The sequence below is a fragment of the Canis lupus genome, chromosome 17, assembly GCF_003254725.2.
Source record: "Canis lupus dingo isolate Sandy chromosome 17, ASM325472v2, whole genome shotgun sequence".
NCBI classification, from domain to species: Eukaryota; Metazoa; Chordata; class Mammalia; order Carnivora; family Canidae; genus Canis; species Canis lupus.
In genome coordinates, this window is record NC_064259.1 from 14,513,775 (window position 1) to 14,528,252 (window position 14,478).

Sequence of the window (14,478 nt, forward strand, 5' to 3'; positions counted from 1 at the left end):
TGAAGTCAATACACTTCAAATCAAAATTCCACCAGAAAATTGTGAACACATTAGGGCAAAAGAGCCAATAAAATATTGAAAACTAAAGAAAGAAAGGAGGAATTTACATTTTAATGTATCTGAATTTATTTCAAAATATAATAACCAAAAGTGCATACTGTGACACCAATCTGCAAAGCAGAACAACTGAACAGAATGAAAAGACACCATAAGAGGTCAAGTATGAAAATTGCATTTGAAATCACTGAGGATGAGTTATTTATTAAGTATTAGGCTACTGGTTAATAAGTTTGCGGGAGGGAATTTTAAGTATGTACCTCATACTATATATCAAAACAAATCCATGTACATTAAAGTTTAAATACAAATAATGGATTTATAAAATAGAGAAATGTAATCAATATATTTCTAAAATCTTGAGATGGAAAAGGATTTTCTAAATGTGACATCAAAGGCAAAACAGAAAGGAAGACATAAATGGAATTATGTACATATGTATTTAAAACCTTTGTACAGGGATCCCTGGGTGGCGCAGCGGTTTGGCGCCTGCCTTTGGCCCAGGGCGCGATCCTGGAGACCCGGGATCGATTCCCACATCGGGCTCCCGGTGCATGGAGCCTGCTTCTCCCTCTGCCTGTGTCTCTGCCTCTCTCTCTCTCTGTGACTATCATAAATAAATAAAAAAATTAAAAAAATAAAAAAATAAAAAAAAATAAAAAAAATAAAAAAAATAAAACCTTTGTACATCAAAAGTACACAAAGAAAGATAAAATAGTTGGTTGTAACAAAATTAGCAAAGAGTTATAATGTCCTTACTATTCAAGAACATTACATATCAATTTGAAAATAAACCCCCAAAAAGAAAAGAAACAATTCATATAATAAGACAAATAGCTAACACATGAAACTGAGTGTTCAATTACATTAGAAACAAAAACACAAATAACAAAATATCATTCTTCACCTATCACATTAACACCGGGTAGATAAAAACATCACTTACAATAACAAAAAGTTAGAAATAAGCCCAGCTTAAAAAAAAAAAACCTGTTAAATTAAAATATTATGTTAAGTAGATATGTAGGACGGCCCCGCTATTTCTCTACCCTGGTACACATGCCCTTACAGTCCTGCTGACTGTCAATATAATGGGGTTTATTCCCCTGATTAGGTCATGTTATACGACAGTTGTTTTCAAAATGAGATTATTCTGCTGGGCATAGTCTCATCATATGAGCCCTTTAAAATGAAGAGTTTTCTCCAGTTGGTCACAGAAGCAGCCAGAAAGTCCAAACACAATAAGGATGCGATGCACAATTGCCAGCTTGCAGATCAGCGAGGCCACATGTAGGAAGACCGGTGGCCTCCAGCTGCTAAGAGTACTCCGTAGCCAACAACCAGCAAGGATGAGAGGACCTCAACCATACGACCTTGAGGAACTAAATTCTGCCCACAAGAATGAGCTTGGAAGCAATTTTTCCCAGAGCCTTCAGAGAACCTTACCCAGCTGACACTTTGCTTTTGGCCTTCTGAGATGTGAGCAGAGACCCCAACCAGGCCATGCCAGACTCCCACCCTATAGAACTGTGAGCATTATAATATATGGCTATTGTTTGAAAGTGCCGACTTTGTGGTGATTTCTTACACACCAATAAAAAAACTAATGCAAATACATTCACACAAAGTATTAATAGGTGTTTTCATTAAAGGTGCAAGAAAACTGGCAAATGTTTAAGATATAATACTTAGTTTTTAAAAAGGAATCAAAACCAAGTATACAATATATTCACAATTTTACTTGATATGCATGGAAGAAAGACTACACAAAAGTATATCAGAATGGCATGAGAGGTAAAATCTGGTCAAAGAATTGAGTATTCTAAATTTCTCCCTTATACTTTTCTGACCCATTTTTTCCCAAAATCAGCGTATATTACTTTAACAAGCAGAAATAAAATTAGCAATACTTCGACAACTGCCAAGAACAAAGCATCTGGTTTCGAGGGGCTACTGAAGTATTTCAGCTACTTTATCAATCAGATGCAAAAAAAGAATACTTAGCATCCTTATATTACAAATTAAGCTCTGTTATGAAATAATAATACATAAACACAAGTCAAACGTATGGGACTGTTGTCCTGACCACTTCAGGGCCAGTCCCTGATGTGACATTAATTCTGGAGCCTGTGTCTGTCCAGTTTAGCAGCTGAACAGCCCAGTCTCAGACGCTGTGAATGAACTTGGGGAATGCTGCAATATTAGCCTTCTCTGCTAATCCTGCTAATGCACTCACAATCTATTTGACAGGCTGCCCATCACGGCCCCTCTGTCAGGGCGAGCAGTGTTCGGAGGTGGCTGTGACAAGGGGATTACAGAAAGGACGCCCCGGAGGACAGACTGGCCCTCCCTCTGCTGCACTCTGACTAGCTTTGTAGATAGGCCGCATACCACAGAGGGCATCGGATTTGTCTTCAATATGGACCTCTTGGCACAGAGTACCAGAGGGAGACGTTCACCAACCCAGGGCGGATGAGTGTTTACTGACAGCCACGCCATTCTCCAGTCTCATGGAGAAAGACAAGAAGGCAATTGGAAGGGACAATTCACAGGGCTAAGGTTTCTGGATCATTCCTTAATAGCAGAGCCCCACTTCTCTACAGAGACCCTGCATGCTCACTCATGTGATGAGTCATCACACACCTCGGCCCCCTCCTTTCCCTCTGGTTAGCAGGATCCTCAGTGAGTGCTTGACACTCCATAAAAGTTACATTTACAGCTTGGTATTCATTAAATTAGCAGGACCACTTTATTTGCCTTCTAAATTTTCAAGGATTTCATTTTAAGTGTTTCATTTAAATACAAGGCAAGATGGAAATCAAAGGTACAGTCTTCGTACTAGCAGATTATTATTTGAAAAAGCAATATAGGATTTGTCCAGAGCAAAGCCGCTATTCCTTTTCCTGAAATAGTCCCTTCCAGCTAGCCCCCATCACTCAGGCAGTAGACAGCTCCTTCTACTTCACTTTACACACATGGTTCTCAAATGATCAAAAGGAGACTCTTTCCAGAAACAGTTAACTAGTTACCGTCTTTCCTTATGAAGTTTTCCTCACCCTCATAATCAATCAAGCCAAGGCTTTTTGGCTTCCCACTCAGCTAGGAACATGTTCTCGGGCTCAGGTACCACAAAGGACATAGGGAGTGCTGAGACAAACAGAACTGGCCCAGGTCTTCAAGGAGCCTGCAATCTAGAAGAGATGACATTATCCCAGTGTTACAAGTGCTCTAAGTGAGGTTTCTGTACGAGCACCTAGGAGACATCCCTGGACCAGGCTGTGGAGGCCAGAGTCTGAGGCCATGTCCTGAAAGAGTCTAGTCTGGGGGACCTAAGTTCCTCTTACTGCCTTCTCCAGCTGTATTTTGGCCACACTGATCATTAGTGCCTCTACTGCAAGATGGACCTCGAAGGTTAGCTGAATGTCTTAGCCATGTCCCATCAGGACAGCACCCAGAGGCCCACCTGAGGCTTCACTGTCTACTCTGTCATCAAGTCCTCAATGTGGTGAGTGCTTCAACATTATTCAGGTTCACAAGCTTGTAGTTAAATGAGCAGAAATGCAAAGGAACCTCTCACATACCACATTGCCCTCCTCAAACAAGCCACACCTTCTCCCCCTGGAAGATGAGGACAATAGCTCTCATGCAGGCAAGAATCAGACATATGCTCCTGCTCCCCGTTCTCCCAGAAGGAGCTCCATCCTGAATGAGACCTGTGGCAGATTGCCCCATCGAGTAGGAGCAGAGGCTGAAGGCCACAGATCCTCATCTTCATCATTCCTTGGCCTGTGCTCAGTACCCCTTGGAAGGCCCAGAGCTTTCTCAGCCTACCCCTCTTACCTACTCTCTCCCTCCCCAGGAGTCTTCATCCTTCTGGGCAGGACAACCAGAAACCTCAAGTACTGGGAAGTAGTAGAGGGTCTTATGAGTGCATAGATTTTGGTGTCTGAAGAACCCAGAATTGAAGGCTAGTTCAATGATATACCGCGTCACCTGGCGCAAATGTATACTTCCACCCTCCATTTCTTCATGTAAGAAAATGAGAATAGTATCCTTGGACACCATCTCTCAGACAATGTTTGGCACATGGTAAGGACTCAATAAAATATCTCCTCCTAGCTTATCTCCTAGGTCTGCATCTAAAAATCAGCTCTTGCTAAGGAAGGAAGGGTTCTCATGAGAAAATGAGGGATTCCAGAACCCTGAGGAGCACGTAAGGGTTTGTTTTCAAAGGGAGGTAGGCTCTGAAATCATCCTGCCAACAGAAGTACTTTCAATTAAGGTAATTTCTGTTCATCACTTAGAGGCATGCCTCCCAGGCCAGAGGAGAATGTGTACCAAGGAATACACCAGACATTAAGCCCAACTTTCTGGCTGCACATTTACATGTGGATTTTCTGGGAACCTCAAAGGACCTGGTGCCAGCCAAGCAGGCTGAAGACAATCACCCATTGTAGAAAACAATGAAACCAACAAGCTGGAAAAGTCAGAATGGATTTCGCCTGGCCTCCGCAGGCTACACTAACAGATCCTCACTGATAGTCATGTTCCTCATCTTTCTGGCCCATACCTATTGTACAGCTCAGAGTGATTTACGTGACAGGGAAGTAAGCCAATAGTAGACACACAAAGAAAACTCTAAACACTGCTTTACATTTTTTCTGCCATTCAAAAATGTGCTCTGCTGCCAATTGTAAAATGACCTTAATATCTACGGATAAAGTCCATGTACTAGCCAACTTTGGCTCACTTGCTAATTTCAGATTCTGAAGATTAGAAACAGTAGATGAAGTTGACAGGGATTCTTTGTTAGCTCCTTGCCACATCTAAGAACCAGTTCAAAGACAGAAGAGATCCTGCCGACCATGGGGGTGGCAGCAGGGCTCCTGGCCTCCTACAGTTGGCCTTATGCAGAAATCCCCATGTCAACACACCAGTATGGTTGGTGTGGTCTCGCTACCGCGAATGCTTTCCTCTGAAACTGGAAATGAGTGTGCCTTGTTTCTCTAGAAATAAATATTTACGATTCAAATCTCTGTGTTCATTTTTTTTTCAAAATTTGTGTTTTTGTAATTGTCCTTACTTCAAGACCAGTTGGTTTACTTTTATTGTGCTTCTGGGACAAGTCAGAGAATGCACATGCTTCTGCGGATTTCCTAAACGTGAGACTGATTTTCTAATCACAGCTATTTCGATCCATGTATGTCTGCTGCACAGTTCTGTAAACCATGTGCGAGGCCTCTGCCCGAATCCGCATGGGTGACGCAACCAGCAGCCTTACGACTAAAGAATCAGAGGGTGCAGGAGAGAAAAACAAATTTGGTTTCTCACTCATGGCAAAAATGGACATAGTCGACCATGTCAATGAAGTCTGAAAAAATGTTTATGGCTCTCCCGAGCACTATTTGAATTCACTTTGCTCAAAGATATTTTTGACACCAAAAGAAGCTGAAAAGCTGGGAGTGTTTACAGATGCTTTTTTTTTTTTTTAAACTAAATAAGAAGATGTGGATAGTCTTTAGCAATATTATTTATACTTATGGCACAACTTTAATTTTTCTCTAACCAAAACTGTGCAAGTCAGAAAAGATGAATACTTTTATTCTCGTTGACAGTTAAGGAAATTGAGGCCCCAAGAGGTTACAGGATTTGGCTAAAGCCACCCAACAAAGTTCAGCAATGAAACATGTGCCAAGACACAGGTTTCCTGCTTCCCAGTTCCTTCTATCTGGGTTATCTACTTAAGTTGCCCTGACTCATGGAAGTAAACATTATGCAACATATATTTGGAAAAAGTAAAAACTATTGCTCTCAATTTGCATGATGTTCACACTTAGCCTGGGCTCAGGTACAAGTCATAGGTCTTAATCAATAAATAATATTAACTGAAGATAAGTTTTTTGCTTTAATAGTGATTCCTCTCCCTGCCCAGTGCAATACTAAGAAATCTGTAAGGCACAATTTTAGAGATAAAAAAAAAAAAAAAGAGCCTAGCCTGTTAGGAAAATTTGGACTATGAAGGAAACTAACCTAGTATTTTAGGAAAGTTTAGACATATTCCTGAAACTCCATTCTCAAAAATTTAACAAAGCCTAAAAATCTATGGACATATTTATATTAAAAATTATAACCTGAACACCAGACACAGGAGAAGGGTGAAAAAGAAATCCATGCACCCAGCCACTAGATACATTAGATTTTTTTCTTTTCATAAACAAAATAATACAACACTCAATTATACTGGGTCAAAATTCCAGACATTATAGCTAATCTAAAAATATCAATTGTTCTTTTTTTTAATCAACAGGGACCCTACATACGAACATCTGAAAATAGGCAGAAGTTTTGTAACTTTTTAATAAAATACCACCCCAGAGCATTTTATGTCAAAACATAAAGTGAGAATTTTGTATTACAAAATTAAAAACACCACAATACATTAGAGTGACAACCCAGGATCGTGTTAGGACAAAAATAGAAGTGATCCCAGGAAATGGGAATTTGTGGAGAAATTTGTCACTTAGTCTCTAGTTTCATCAAGCCAATAAGAGTTCACTTATGCAACACAATATTCAAAGGGCCACAGATTACCACTCAGGAAAAGACTGAGGGAGGACACCGGGGTTCTGTCTTTGTCTGCCTGCAAAGTGGGGCTCCTCCCTGCTTTACCCAGGTGTATCTGACAGAGTGGGCAACCAAACTTGCACCATCACGTAGAGGTAGCAAGGCCTTCCGCCCTACCCCTGGAAGAAACCATGTGCAAACAACAAAAAGGACCTCTCCCCTCCTAGTCTAGGTAGTATCAGTGGAGGCCTGGTGGGAATCCTGAAATCCCACCTCTTCCAAGTGGTAAGTGGCACCGTTCTATTCCCAGAGTGCTAAGGGATGCCAACTGGGGGACCTGGACATTCACCCTCACATGGTAGTACTGAAGTGGCACCCCTTCTCCCATCATGTAACAGCAAGGCAAGGGAAATTTACTAAAACATATTTAATTAGGGCAGCCCAGTGGCTCAGAGGTTTAGCACCGCCTTCAGCCCAGGGCGTGACACTGGAGACCCAGGATCGAGTCCCACGTCCGGCTCCCTGCGTGGAGCCTGCCTCTCTCTCTGCCTGTGTCTCTGCCTCTCTCTCTGTGTGTGTGTGTGTGTGTGTGTGTGTATCTGTGTGTGTGTGTGTTCTCTTGAATAAATAAATAAAATATTTTTAAAAATATATGTAATTAAGATTCCAGAGTCTCATAACTCAATACCAAAAATGTCAAGGGTACAACTGGAAGTTACAGGTCAGACCAAGAACCAGATAAACCTTAACTTGAAAGAGAAAAGTTAATCAAAGCACATCCACATCAAGATCACACAGAAGCTGGAATTATTTACAAGAATTTTAAAGCAGCCATCATAAAGATACTTTAATGAGCAATTATGAACCCTTGCAACAACTGAAAAATAGTCTCAGCAAAGAAGTGATAAAAGAAGGAAACTAAAAATATGCGGGAGAAAAAAAAACCATTGTAAAAGCAAAATCACAGCTACATACAATAGACTTTCTCTCCTCTTGAGTTGTCTAAATTATGTTTGATGGTCAAAGCCAAGAACTAACATTGTATGACGTGGATGTCAGTGTATGTAGAGCAAATATTTAAGACTATTCTGTCATAAACAGAGAGACTAAAAGGGCTTAAAATTTGGTGTCGTAGGTCAGGCTGCTATAGCAGGATATCATAGACTCACCGGCCTAAAAGGACAGGCACTTATTTTTCACAGTTCTTGAGCCTGGAAGTCCAAGATCAAGGTGCCAACAGATCCAGTGTCTGGTGAAAGTCATCCTCCTGGTTTGTAGATGGCTGTCTTCTTGCTGTGCCCCCACCACCACTACATGGTACAAAGAAGAAGAGAAAACGAGCTCCCTCAAGACCCTTATAAGGGCACTAACACCACTGATGGGAGCTCCACCCTCAGGTCCTAATTACTTCTCCAAAGCCCCATTTCCTAGTATCATCACATTGGGGATAAGGATATCATCATAGGTATTGGGGGAGGGGGGCATTCAGTCCACAACAGGAGGTATGGTTTCTACATTCACTCAAACTGCTAAATCACTGATATTAGTAGATCTTTGTGGTGATTTTATAGTTCTCGATCTTCACCATGGTGGTGGTTAGAACAATCTACCTCTTCCTATTTTTGTGGGGAAATAGCATAAAACTATATGCATACACTGTACCAGTATCAATTTTTGTTATGATATTGTACTATCATTAAGCAAGGTGTAACCATGGGAGAAAATGGGTGAAGGGTACATGGAATCTCCCTCCACTGCAACTTCTTATAAATCTATACTTAATTCAAATTTAAAAGTTTTTTTTTCTTAAAATCAGAACTGTTCTAGATCAAAGATGCTAAAGACACAAATGCAATGTGAAAAACTTCAGGTTCTGATTTTTAAAAATTTAGATGTTGGGAAAATTGGGAGAACCTTTAATGTAGATGGGACATTTGATGACATCAGGCAAAATTATTATTGACAATAATATTGTGGTAATACAGCATAACACCCTTATTCCTATGTGTGCTGGATTATCTGGGGCTGAAATATAATGAAGTCTGAAACTATCTTTCAAATAGTTCAGGGAGAGAGAAGAATATAACAAAACATGATCAATTGTTGACTTTATGAAGAAGATGCAAGAATGTTCTTTGTCCTATTCTTTCAGTTTTTCTATGTGTTTATATATTTTCATTTTAAAAAAGTTTGAGGGATGGAATGGTGGCAGGATATGTGATAAAGCAAGTATAGTAAAATATTAATTGTGGAACTTAGGTGGTAGATGACTGAGTGTTCACTATAGATTTCCATTGTTCTGTATGCCTGGAAATGTTTAAATTAAAATATGGGGGAGGGGGAGAAAACTGAGGAAACCTACCAAAACCCAGTGCCCTCCCCCAATACTCCTAATCCTCCCTGGCCCAGTTAAATACATACTTATGATAGTTCAAAGAAAACATCATTTGCCAGGGGCAAAAGCTTGCCTGGTTTCTTGCCTGGAGAAGCCCTAGCAACGCCTCACATTTTTCCCAAAGTGGTAAAGCCCCCATCACTGCCATGGTCCCAATGCCACACTGAGGAATCTCCCATGAGTACTGCCGACTGTCAAGGAGAGACAAACCTGAACATGTGATATATATTAGAGCTTCAAACAAAAAAAAATAATAAAATAAAAAATAAAACAATTCTATCATGATGGTGGCAGTTTTTAACACACTAAAGTTAGGAACTTATAGAAAAAGAAATTTAAAAATATGGAAAAGATTTAAAAAGATAGATCTATGGTGCACAGATCTCTGTAACAGCTAACAAGAACTCTCTGAACCACTCCACTCACTTTGGAGTGACTGCTCAAATATTTCAGTGTTGGCTGGTCTTTCTAAGGACAAGGCCATAACAGAAACCATCCCTGACACCTACAGCACCACACCTGCCCTATTTCTTCACCTACCACAGCCCTATAAGAGGAGCTACGTGAGATACTGAAGATATTCTGAATTCTGCACAGAAACAGTCAGTGCTTGACCCAGGTTAATAAGAAGTCAACCAGCCTCTCAAGTAGATATCATTTAAGGCAAGGCCTGGATTCTCTCATTTTCCTTCTCTGGTCCTTTGGGTGGTGAAGAATCTAGCTCTTCCTGCTCCATCTCCTTCACCTTTATTCCATGTCCCCCGTAAAGTTTCTCATGCCACCATCTACCTACAGTCTCCAAGTGGTACCCACTCCCACCAGTGACAAAAAGCAATCCATTCCTGCCCTTGCTATTGAGTCTCACAAGCAAGAGTTCAATGAAACCAAAGGTTGAAAAGAAATTAATTATGCTTACACCTCCCCAGAGATGGCTGACTTGCTAAGAGCCAATTCTATGTTTAGAAAGAAAAAAAAAACAAAATTCACTCCACTCATCCATCCACCCCACTTTCCAAAGTCCTTCTATTTTCTAATTGCTGGAGCTGGAACTAGCACTGGCCAAGAGGGGCATCAGATAGCCGGGGGCTTGGAGGGGCTGGCTAAGAGGACCATTCCTGCAGATCTGTGCATGAAACAACATTGTACAACTACCTTTTCTTTAGGCTATGGACACTGTAGTACAAATCAAAGAAAGCACAAATCCAAAGACGATTTGTAATTGGGTGTGTTTGCAAAGTGAAAGACCCCTTGCCACGTATTCGGTCACACTTCCACACACATGGGCCCCTCCCCTGCCGGGTCCGACACCTCAGTCTGCACCCAGCTGTTATTTTCTCCCTAGGCATATGCCACAGAGGAGTGGTTAAGTAGGGCACTTACATTTTATCACCCGCCTTCCTCTCTCTACCAAATATAACAATAATCTGTGAACTGATTTATCCATTTGTCTTCGTGGAGTTAAAGAAGGCCTCTTCCAAGTTTTCAAGGAAGGTTCACGACCACCAGTCCACGTGACATTCTTCTTCCATCCCATTTCATTATCTCTGGGTGCTGAGACAGTGAAGACCAGAAGAAGATTCTCTTAGGAAGGCAGCTTGGGAGGCAGGCTGCTTCACGATGCTGGGAGAAGCATCTCTAGTCCCTTCACGTGGTGCTTCGTAAACGCCAAAGTTGTTCTGCAGCACATCAGGGCCCCTTGTTGGTTCGAGTGGTGAATAGATGATTGAGAAAACGTGTATAACTTTGACCTCTACGCCAACTGAGCGAGGTAGGTGGGAAGGCTATTACCTCCACCGTAGAAGGAAAAGCGAGGCTCAGAGAAGGGCAGGCACTTGCCCAAAGCTTGTGAGTGGCAGGAAGAGCTACAACTGGGTCTTCGGGCCCCTTCCCTCAAAGGAAATGCAACTTCTTCTTCTTCCACTGACATGAGGTTTGACAACCCCCTCCCCTACTGTCTCAGGTCGCTTGTGAATTTTTCATCTGAAACTTATGCAAACTGGGCCCAACCACCATTCTGGCTCTCGCAGCGGCCCAGGAAGCAGGGCTGAACGGCCAGGGTGGGTGACCACGCCTGTGCCCCGAGAGCTCCGCTGGGCTGGAGGGCAAGGCTTCCGTCTCAAAGACCCTGCTCCAAAGGACGAGCTGCGCTGCCCGCAGGGCGGGGGCGGCCCGCCCCGTCCCCGCGCGGAATCCCAGGGACCGCGGTCCACCAGCGGGACTCCCAGGGGCTCCAGCCCGCATCGGCCGTGCGCCGCCCTCCGGCGTTACCAGCTGCAGCCCGCACACGCCGGCAGCGGGGTACGCCCGCACGGCCAGCCCTCCGCGCTCCCGACACCTGAAAGCGGGCACCGAAGACGGCGGCCACTGCCCAGGTGCGCAGCGGGACCTGGAGCGCCGCGACGAGTTCCTTCTGCGCCTGCGCGCAGAGCATGCGCAGTGGTGGAGGCGGAGGGGGTCTAAGGGGGGAAGCGATGTGGGCGGGGCCAGAGGAACGATGTGGGCGGGGCTAGGAGAGCGGCGTGGGCGGGGCTAGACCCCCGCCGCAGCTGCTGCGCCGAAACCCAGCGCGCGGAGAGAGCGTTGCTAACCGCGAGGTGCCTGCTGGCGGGGGCTGTGCCGGGCACTCTCCCTCTCTCGGGGCGCCCACCGACGCTTCGGGGTGCGGACCCTATCGTACGGGAACGAACGAATTCTCCGCGCGTTTCTGGCAGGATTCGCAGGGCGGGGCCAGGAGATGTGGGAGCCGTGGTGTCACCGCCTGTCTGTGACGTCACAGGACGGAGTAACCGAGATGCGGCTGTAGACTCGGCGGGAGGCCTGTGTGACGTCACACAGTGCTGTGCTAGTGCTGTGGGCGGTGGGGCGGGATGCCTCCGAGCCGGCGCTGGAGACCCCGGGATTCCAGGGGTGGGGTCGGGTGTGCTATCACCACCGCTTCCGCGGTCTTGGAGCTGCGGTGGTATCGGGGAGCCCTAGACCAGTCCACTGAGTTTCTCCCTTACCCAGGACCCTGTTAGCCCCGACTCCCGTGGCCAAGAGGTCTGCAGGGGAAAACGGCCCATCCTACACCCCCGACCTCTGGCTACATTCCGAAGGAGGAGGTGGAACCTTTACCTCTTACTTTGGGGAGAAGCCCCTGAGAGCCTTTCCCCAGAGTGCTACTGACCTCCCAGAGCGGAGAAAGCTTCAGGCTGCTTCCAAGGTCTCCTGTGCCTTTTACCCATGCAGCAGAGGTCCAGCCTAGTAGCCCCCCCCCCATTCCCTTGCCCCCCACAGGAACAGCTGGCCTAGCTGGCTGCGTGGGGAAGGGCCCCAGCTGGACTCTCCTCTCCCTTCCTTCACTCCCTAAAACCGACCTGAGTCACTCTGCGCACCTGAGACCAAAGAAGCTTCATGTCTGAGGACTGGGGTCGGGGGAGGAAGAGGAGGGAGAGGGATGGGATCTTGGAGGGGTGTACCAAGTTGTCCTCTTGCAGGGTGTGCAGGTAATAAAACCCACCCAAGCGTTTTGGGCATTCTCCTTGCCTCTTCTTGCTCCCCACAGAGTAGGAGCTGGAAACTGCCCCCAACCCCAACCGCGTTGCCTGGGAACTGTAGCCTGTGTGGTGTCTGGGGGCCCGCAGCCCCAGCCCGCCCTTCCACTTGCTCTGCTGTTACTACACAATCTCTGAAACTACTGTCAGGGTATAGATGCGGCGAGCTGTGCTGAGAAATGGCTTCTGGGTCCACCGGGATGATCGTGAGCCACTGGTAGAGCCAAGCAAGGTGGAAACATTGTGAGTCAGTGGAGGTCTTTGGTCAGTGCCCTGCCCCACTCCCCAACGCCTCTCTACAAACCGTGTGCTGGGAATCCATCGTCTAAGGATGCACACTTGATATTGAAAATCTCTCAATTCCAGGGCCTAGGACGGAAGGCCGGGGTTCAGGTTACCAGAGATGAGGTGGGCCAGAATGGAAAAACCTCCCCTGTGAACTTCTCGCATTTCACAGCCTTCATGAGGTCTTTGGAATGAAGCTAACTGCAGAGGCCCTAGGTGTCCCGGGGGAATGGGAGGTGGCTAACCTGCGATGGGGGGATGGAGGGCGGGGTGCAGGGGCAGGAAAGAGATCCTTAGAAAGAGCAGAGGAACTGAGGAAGGTGCTCTCTCGGGTCCTCGGAGCCGCCCACAGCTTTCCGTAGAGGCTGTGTGTAACCAGACACTGTCGTTTTAGAACAGCCAGGTCCCCAGACCTCAGAGAGCTACTAAAGGAACTGATGTGGCTCCTACCATGAGCCCTAACATAAGCCTTAAGACCTTACTATGGCCTGCGCTGCGCGGGGGATAAAGCCCTCGAAGCCCCCAACCCCCTCCCCCCCATCCTCCCTCTCTGAGCCCAGAAATCGCGGTTCTCTGGGGTCCAGACTCCGTTTCTCTCCTGGGGAGCGTCCCCCTGAGGCTGGGGGGAGAAGGGCTGTGATCTTGCTCAACCAGCGGAGATATCCCGGCAGAGGACCGTCCTCCTCCGCCGCGGGCCGTGGCACAGGTCGAGAAGGCTTCGAGGGCACGACCAGGCATCTCGGTGAGGGGTGGGCAGGGCCTGCGGCGGAGAGTCCGTCTAGAGAGCGCATCGCGAGGAGCTGTGGGGCGGACACCGTGAGGTGCCCCGGTCCCGGGCCGCCCCTCCAGGCCTGTCCAGCAGGGGGCAGCGTGGCTCCGAAGGCGGAGGCCCCGCCGAGGCCACTGGGGCGAGTTGGGCTCCGCAACCTCGCAGCTGCGAGCCCCGCGCTGGGCGGGGAGGGCCGCCCTGGGGCGGTGGGGATGGTGCGGCCCGAGCTGGAGCCGTTCGGCTCCTACGGCCCGAGCTGGCTCGCTCAGGTCGCAGGGCCCTGCCGGCCCCCGAGTGTCCGCGGCCGGCCGGGCACACGAGCCCGAGGGGCTGCGCGCTCCGCCTGGGAAAGGCCGCGGGCGCCACCGCCTGCGCCGCCCTGCGGTCGGGGCTCGGGAGCCGGGCAGCCCCGCCCCGCCCCAAGCCGGAGAGCCCCGCGGCCCGGCCTCTAATTGTGGGAAAACGAGACGCCCCGGGGAAGGTTCAACTTGTGGAGGGCCGACTCAGATTTCCCCTCCTAAACTTCCCGGGCCTCCCAGGGCGCCCGCCCCCGCCATTCCTCGCAAGGCTTTACAAACTGTAGGGAATCTTCGCGGGCGTGGAGCCGTGCCCCGGGCAGGGGACGCGCCCCAGCCAAAGAATTGTGCCTGGGGGATCCTTACAACCCTAGGGAGGGTTGTAGGTTTGGGGCTTTGGGGAGGCGGCGATGATTGTGCAGGTGCAGCCGGGTATTGGGGACCAGGGGTCAGTACTTGTCCCGAAGGACACCCCCTTCCCTCCCCCGAGCAGCTGCAGGAGGCTGGTACGGAAGCCTTTGGTTGAGAGGTGGGTGACACTCTGTCCCTCTTAGTGGACCCTAAGCGACCCCGGCATCC